The sequence below is a fragment of the Paroedura picta genome, chromosome 4 (genome assembly GCF_049243985.1).
Source record: "Paroedura picta isolate Pp20150507F chromosome 4, Ppicta_v3.0, whole genome shotgun sequence".
NCBI lineage: Eukaryota > Metazoa > Chordata > Lepidosauria > Squamata > Gekkonidae > Paroedura > Paroedura picta.
The window spans coordinates 95,513,247-95,522,218 of record NC_135372.1 but is presented as its reverse complement, the minus strand read 5'-3'; positions in this window follow the sequence as shown (position 1 = coordinate 95,522,218).

Sequence of the window (8,972 nt, the reverse complement as noted above, 5' to 3'; positions counted from 1 at the left end):
ACACCCAAGGCAGCACACAGTTCATTGAAGCAACCTGATCCCTTGGAGAAGGAGAGCGATGATTAGGCATGCTCCACGTTTGTGCCTCTGCATGGGAACAGGGGATTAGCTGCTTTGAAATGAAGCTCAGTGGTTTCTGGCAATTCTCAGGCTGCAATTTTATTCATGCTTATTTGAGAGCGTCATTGAACGCCTTTGGATTTCCCCCAGTACACCTGCACAGGACTGAGCTGTATCAATTAAGGCCATGTTCATCATAGAAAATGCCTTTCCCAGTATCCTGTTCTTCTTTTCTCCTTTGATGGTTTACATAGGCCCTGTTCAAACTGCCTTTTTATTCTGTTTTAGTACCTGGTTGCTAATGGATCTTTCTGTCATTTCCAGCAGTAACTGGATGTGGGACAGTGTGATGAAGAGCAGCTGGACAACCTCCAGACGTCTCAGGCCAGTTTCTTTGAAACTGCTGACACCCTGAGGCGATCACTTGGAGTGCCATGACACCCTCATGTGCCTGCTATTCCTGCGGGGAAAAAGATTGGGGGTTGCTCTGTGGTACTTCGCCAATCAGGACTGCTACAGAGAAACCGAGAGCAGTTTGGCTTAGGGCTGTCAGCAGTTTCTCTGATAGTCAAAGAGGTGTGCTTGGCAATTGTTGAGAAGATATCTTAAAAGGAAGTGTGGCTTAGCAATGAGGTTAGAACAGTGAGTAATGTTCCTGAATTTTCAGGTGGCATTTACTGTGTGTGTTTTAAAAAGTCCATATCGCACAGATCATTTTCTTTGTTGGTCTTAAAGGTACCACTGGACTCAGACTGTTTCACAAAGAACAGCTACAAATCCTGGTATGAAATGGAAAACCTACAGTTGATTTCATTGCTGTCATTTCCCTTACAGATCATGGATGGATTTACAAAACTTGGGTTTCCCCCATTGAATTGGAGCAATTGGTGGCTGATACATACCAGTGGTTGGCCCGAGGAATGCAAGAACTGGAAATATACCTTTTCAGTTCTACTGTAGGATGTCGTGGACCATGCAGGTCAATTCATGGATGCGGAGGTGGGATAATGCCCAAAATCACAATGCTTTTCCTTCAGGAGTTCATTGCTATGCAGGAATATGAATGGTAGGGCATTTATTCCAGGAAATCCCACCCTGACAGTGAATGGAATCAGAACACCCCTCCCCCTTTATGATTGTTGATGGGGTTATTGGCTGCAACAAGTACTTTCTCTAACATGATTTACTACCAAGTGCTCTTGCTGGTTTCATTACTAACTAGCTTTATATTGTTTTGTTGTTGTTTTTATTGCTAACACAGTTTGTTTGGGGGAAAATTTTACTTATGTGGGAGTGGGTGATAAGGGGGTGTTATCTTTTCTTTTTATGTACATAAAATAAAAATGTATCTTGTATTTTCAGTTTGCATGGGGAAACTGGGTGGGGTGGAGGTTGGGGGGAGGTTATATTTTCCTTTTATGTTCTTAAATAAAAATTTATCTTGTATTTACAACTCAATATTTTCAGATTCTCTTGCATTTGTGTGTGTGTATGTGCATGTGTGCATGCTCATAGCAACCCAGTTCTGATCAACATTTTAGTATGCCTGGAATGATTGCCATGTCCTTCCTAGAGCAGTGAGTAATAAAGGTGCCAGTTCCAGGTTGGAAACCTCCTGGAGACATGGGAATGGAACCTAGGGAGCCACAGAGACCTCAGTAGAGCACAATGCCATACAGAGTCTAACCTCCAAAGCTTTTGTTTGCTCCAAGGAAACTGATCTCTGGGGCCTGGAGATGAGCTGCAAATCCAGGCACTCCCTACCTGGAGGCTAACAACTTTAATTAAGAGAGACTTAGCTAAAGCTGGAAAGCTGGTACCTGTTTTCAGGGTGATCATGAATGAGGGAAGGGGGGGATTTCCCTCCAAACCCATCAGACACCCCTTTTTGAACACATGAGGAAACTTTGAGAACAGAGTGGCCATCCAAGTTGGAAATATCACCACCATGCCTGTAAGTATACAAACCCTATTAGTTCAGTCAGTCCTCCCCATAGTCCTGCACTAGTACTGCTTTGTTTTCTCGTAAGGAACCCTGCACCATCTCCTCTGCAGCTGACTAAGATCACTGACAGCTTTTTTTTAAACCACAACTCCCCCTCTCTTTGCATGTGGGCATAGACTCCAATTTTTGACTTTTAGCAAATACTGTTAAGAGAGGTAAGGCATTTCTTAGTATTAATGCATTCAAGATTTGCAGGGATTTATCTATCATAGTCCATTAGCCTACAAGGAAGCACTATGTTTCTAGCTCATTATGTAGCAATTGTATTTTTTTTTTTTTACCAGCCATGTCCTTGCATTGGAAAAATGAGTTAAAGGTGTGCTTTTTTTCTTCCTTAGGCTGTAAGGCTGCTTTATTGTGTGTGTGTGTGTGGGGGGGGTTTAAAGTGTACATCCAAAGAACATCACTCTCACTTAGGCTTGCCACTTCCCCCATTGACACAGGCAGAGGGTGAAGGAGATAGGGTTGCCACCTCTAGGTTGGGAAACTCCTGAAGGTCTGGGAATGAAACCTGGGGGATATAGGAACCTTAGTGGGGCATATTGTCATACAGAATCCAGCCTCCAAAGAATTTATTTTCTCCAAGGGAACCGACCTCTGTAGTCTGAAGATGAGCTATAATCTCAGATGATCCCCAGGTCCCACCGGGAGCCTGGTATCCCTAGTTACCTGCAGTCCTCTAGGGAGTTCAGCAGGATGTTATGTATTCTCTGTGTTACTGGTCTTTCCTCAAATTATTAAGCCAGACCTACCTGTCCATTCTATTAAGATGCAGGGGGAAAAGACCCAACCTGGATGTCCTAGGCAAGCCCAGTTCCATCAGATCTCGTAAGTTAAGCAGGTTTGGCCCTGGCTAGCACTTGAAAGGACAACCTCCAAGGAATTCCAGGGGCATTATGCGAGGGCAGGCAATGGCAAACCACCCCCAAACATCTCTTGCCTGGCTGCCAGACAATCCTAGGATCTCCTGGCTACAGGACACACGTGCCATCTGATAAATAATAAATACAGGAAAATATTCATTCATTCATTCATTCATTCATTCATTCATTCATAGTTGGATTTATATACTGTCGTTCACCAAAAGTAGTTGGATTTATATACTGTCGTTCACTGCGGTTCACAATAAAATATAAAATCGTAGTAAAATCACATAAAACCCCATTAGTACCCATTATTACAAAAAAAAGATGGCATTCTATTCTGTGACTCTCCCCGCTTGATCAGAGAGAGGTCAGACATTAGTTCCATAAGAGAGAGAGGAGAGAAAAACCGGCCTATGGATTAGGGATCTTGGATGGAACCCGGGCTCTTCCCTGCCCTCAACCATACACGTGGTGGAAGAGCTCCGTCTTACAGGCCCTGTGGAAAGATGGTAGTTCCGACAGGGTAATAGGGTATTTTAAATATATCTTTACAATACCCTATCATTCCAGTTATTCTAGTTATCAATCTTACTATAGAAGCTGAACATTTTTGGAGCAGGTCTTTGGCAATGTCTTTGTTTACTGCAACTAAATCTTCTAGGACCAAGTCATTTGGGTATTCCCACTGTTACCAAAAATATTGACTGTTATGTACTAATCAATCTTTCAAATCTGTAATTCCTACAGCAGCCTTTAGAGCACGGCATCCTGCCAGCTGGAGGAAGAGGAAGAATAGGAGGAGGGGCCTCAGGAGAAGGAACCAGCAGTTGCAGAGCCTCCTCCTGGAGAAGAGGAGATGCCCTTGGTAAAAGGTATGCAAATATTCATTAGGTTGGTAGATGGGATGACTAGGAACAATATGTGTGGTCAATAGCCAGCTTCCATTTACTGACCTTAATGTTCTTTTGTGCATGTGAACAAGCTGAACCACAGATTCCCCCGAGACCTGCCACAAGTGGTAAGCACGCAACTACAGACAAATTTGGAAAGAGGGGACATGGCTTGCTAGGAAAGCCTCTGCATAGCATACAAAAGTTTCCAGTTCAATCTTTGATATGCCCTGGTAAAAAGATCAGCTAGCCAGTGATGTTAAAAAACTCCTACCCATGAACCAGAAGAGCCACTTTCATTCTAAGAGGACAACAGTGATTTTGATGCACCATTCATGTACTTACTGATTACTGATTTTTTTCAGCAGGGGATGAAAGGCATATTGGCAACCCTGCCTCATTCAGGGAGGTCACAGAGTGCCTCCAGTCAATAAGGGGTCAGGTGTTTAAACGTGTATTGTTTTTTATAGAGGGTACAATAGGTGAAAGAATATACAGCAACAAAAGCTTACAAAAATCTTAACAGTTGCTGCCATTTAAAGGCCACAGAAGACAAAGACCGCTTACGCACTGGAGGTTTCATGCCAGACTGCAGGCTGGAGTTTTAGTCATGGCAGGTTGCCCCACCTCTTCCTGCACCCACACAGGGGAGCATTTGACCTGGTGCACTTCATCCGACCCTGATTTATGCTCCTGTACGGAAGCTGGGGCAGTGAAGTTCCCAGTGCATAAATGGTCAAAATGGCTTCATTTGCTCTGTCTGACTATCATAAATGAATGACTGCTAAGAGTGGAATAGGGGTGGCAGAAATGTATTAATTTGCAAACCAGACCTCTTTCTCCCCCTCCCCCCCGGCTTTCTGCTTTCATTCTTTCTTTGGATCTTCCAGTAAAGGTTCAGGATTCAAACTTCTTTGTCATTATAATGGCTGATGGTATTTTTCTTCCTTGTCATCATAATAAGAACTTCAGTTACACTGATGGCTCTGGGGAATTCTGAGGTTCAGATTCAAGGCCTTGTCTCAATAGGTATGGACACACAGGATATGTTACCCTTGAATAGCAATTTACAACTTAACAAAGGAAGTTGTATTTTTGTAATTTGCATTTAAATAAGCTGTATTTCATAGCCATGAACATTAGCAAACATTCTCTGTGCTCTACCTGGATAAGAGAAGGTTTCAATCTTTAAATGATGCAATGAAGGAAAAGAGGAAAAAGTGACATTTATTTATAAATCTCTCTGTGTATATATGTTTGTGCACATGCATTTGCACCTGTATATACCATTCACAAAGAGGAGTCTTCTCTGAGCACAGAGGCAGGGCTCCCAAGAGCTGCTAAAATGGGCAAAAACTTTAGAAATGGGGACAGCTTGGCTCATATCCTGTTAACCAGTCATTAACAAGATTTTTTAATGACCTGTTTGACAGCCATTGACTGGTTTGTGGCTATTTGACAGGCTTCTTCACCACAATATTTCCGAAGAATGCTGTACAGAACAACTAGCTTTTCCTGCAGCCATGGATGCCATTTTGCCTGCCATGTCACCTGCAATTACTACCAGCAATTTTCCCTGCCATGTCATCCGCAATTACAACTGTGATTTAAGTTTCAAACAGAGTGTTGTTACAGTGGCTGAAGCCTTTCCTTTTAAGAGTCTCTCACCCTTTCCATTATGGAGTTCTAAAAGGAAAGGGATAGGTAGCACCTTTCCCCTTATAATTCCACAACAATGGAGGCAGGAGACTTTTTAAAAATGAAAGCTGAGACATCAGCAATTATGGCAATCTATCAGTATAATGCCAGATCAAAAACAACTGGAGTTTTTAAAAAGAAAAAACAAAAGAAAAAACTCTCCAGAAGCCATCAGGTGGCCTGGCAAGTGAAAACTGCAGAGAAAATAGCTCACTGTTCGGGTCCAACCATAAACAGTTTTACCTGTCATAAATAAATTTTAAAAAACTATCCTTCGTTGTTCAACTAAGAAGTCCCATTGAGTATGTTTAACTTTCCCCCCCCCCCCACTTACAAGACCAAATACGCATCCCTTTCACATATCACCGTTGAGAATTACCTCTTCTACTTAACAAACACAACTCCAAAGGTCTCTTCGGGTATATTGAATCAGATGGACCCTTGTTGGAATCTGGGAGTGTACAGCATCTGTATAAGCCTTGCCCCAAAATATCTATGAAATAATAAGTGTTAGCTCTTGGCAGTTCTCACTAGCTATCAAAAATTTCATTGCCCTGCTGTGTCTGAACTCACAGTGACAGTGGCACAGAAAATGGGGAAAGATATTTTATTACAATACTATGGGATCATGGGAGGAGAATAGACAACAGGCAGGTTAGTGCTGTAAAACCACTTGGTAAGGAGAAGGAAGAAAAAGAAAATAGCCACTTTCAAGACATCCAGCCTGCATCTCTAGTCGTTGTTTCTAGCCTGAGTTTTTTGTTAAAGGAAGTACCTTATTGCTCAGGTTTATTCAGCTTCTAATTGCCTATGCCTGATGCATAACCAACTCATAATCACAATCCTTCCATGTGGGCACTGAGCAGTGCTGGCAACCTGCAGTGCACTGAGAACCATTTCACAGGCTATGACTGATATGACTTCCCTGCCACATCTCCCTTCTGGCTATAGTGAAGTTTCTCAGCCCAGCTTCCAGCATATTTTGTGGAGACAGATATGAAAAATAAAGTGCTTTGCTCCTGGAACTTCAGTGAGCTAAGCTTAAAACCAATTACTTTGGTGGGCTAAAATGCACTGCATTTTCTGTTGGTTTTCATCCATGTCAGTGACTTGCAGCTTCTCTAGGTGACACAGCAATTGGGGGCACTAACTCATTTGTGTTGTATAACTCAGATGTTGTATACAGCCAGCAAATAAAGTTTCAGAGTTTGGATGTCCTGCTTTATATGTTAAATCTCTTCTCTTTGACTTTCATGAAGTTGTTCTTGAATGACATCCTCTTACAACCTTTCTGTGCAATATTTCATCTCTTAGATAACAACAGGCTCTTGCTTCTGTCCATGGTGCTGATTATGAGTCTATTTAATCCGCGGGTTATACAAACTATTCTCCCAACATTTATTAATTTGAGGCTATTTGCATTGCGAATCATGGTGGATGTGGAAGATGTAGTGAGCATATAGATACTCAAGTAAGTATCAAATCTAAAGATTTAAGTTATCTTCATTTAAACTGGACAAGGGACAACCTTATCTACCCTTACTGATATTGTTAGATTGATGCTGACCTTTGATACAGTTGACCACTGTTATATGGACTGTTATATGGAGTTGGTGCTAGGAGAGTACCTTTTTGATGGCTTCAGTTTTTCTTGTGATCAGACAAAAAGAGTTTGCACCAGATAGCTGCTGACTAGGGTTGTCTGGAGATATGGCATTGGATGTCTTCAGTATGCAAATGACATTCCTCTCTATGTTTCATTATCTAAGTCTCCAGATGCACCAGTTTCTGCTCTAAACTATCAAGTTGCTATGCCAGAACAAGCTGAATCTGAATCCAGATAATACATAGATAATGCTGGGTGAGAAAGCTGACAAATAGAAGGAACTAAATACATTTGTGACATGGGTGGTGTGGAGTTGGCAGTTGCAGAGCAAGTTAGGAGTACTCATGGACCTATGTTGTTTCAACAGAATACTGGTGTAGTGGCCAGGAGTATTTTCTATCAGCTGCATCTGGTTTGCCAAATTTCTCCTTCTTTAGAGTCAAACAACCCAGCCATTCTAATCCTTGCTTCTGTAATTTCATGGTTGGGTTACTGTCATGTTTCCTGCTTTGGGATGCCCTTTAAGTCATCCCAGAAACTGCAGCTGATCCAAAACATGGCATCCTATTATCAGAACTAGCACCAGGAACATATCTAGCCATTTGAAAATAGCTGCATTGGCTACCAATTTGTTTACAAATTCCATTCAAGGTTCTGGTTATGCCCTTGTCCTAGGAGCCACATATATAAATTACATCAACTACAGTCCATACTTTCTCTATGATACTTTCCATCTTCTGGAACAGGCTTCCTGAGGAGGTGAGGGCGATGCCATCTTTAGAGAGGCCCAGCAAGCATTGCAAGGTTCTTTAATTTATTAGGGCTTTAAAGGGTATATAAGATGGAGACATTTTAAAGTTTTATTTTGTGTGTTTTGAAGTTGAATTTATAAGTTCCCTTAAACCATGAGGAAAGAGGGAATATGTAATGTCTGCAAGCAACATCAGAGACTCAATGGCATAAAAAAGTTTTAAAGTAGGTTTTAGAAGGGATATAGGGGGTTCTGAATATTGATCATCATTTTTATTCCCCCCTTCCTCCAGGAAGCTCAGAACAGCATGTTTGTCTCCTTGCCCTGTCTTTTATTCTCATAACCACCCTAAAAGAGAATGTTGAAGATATTTTTAAAAATTGCAGAAAAGCAATGGATAACCTCTGGCAGGTAAAAGCAGGAAGCAGCACAGCAAAGACACTTGCTGCTGAGCAGTGGGAATGAAATATCAAGTGTGCAAGGTTACTGTTAACATGCCAAAGGGTCAGCAATTGATAATCTGTGGAAAGTTTGGTCAGTAGGAGATGGTATTTCACACAGTGATTGGGGCAAAGCAAATTCTTAGGAATTGTCCAGAAAACCCTGCATCCCACGAAGAATACTTTGTGTCCCACCAGTGATACATGTTCCACTGGTTGAGAATTGCAGTTGTCAAATATGAAGTGAGGATCAGGAGAGTTGGGTTTGAGCCTTGACTGTGGAACTGACCTGCTTGATCCAACTGGAATGTCTGATCCATGCTTGGATCTATGACTTGAATAGGCTTCCAGCTGTATTGACTGATTAAATTACTCTATTTTCCAGCCAGTTAAAGGTGATGGATAGCTAATGCAGATATATGACCTAATCACCAGTCAGCTTCTTGCATGCTATTAGCTAGAAAATATTTAACTGTCCCTTAGTCACTTTATCATTTTTATAAAATACCCAGGATCTGGGGGTAAGGATTGGATCACATATTTCAGCTTAATTTCTTTCAGAGTTCTTCATTCCACTTGCTTGTGACTAGCAATGTTGTATATGGAGGCAATACACATGAACTGACTTCAGAATTGAGCCATAAATAAAGAAAATA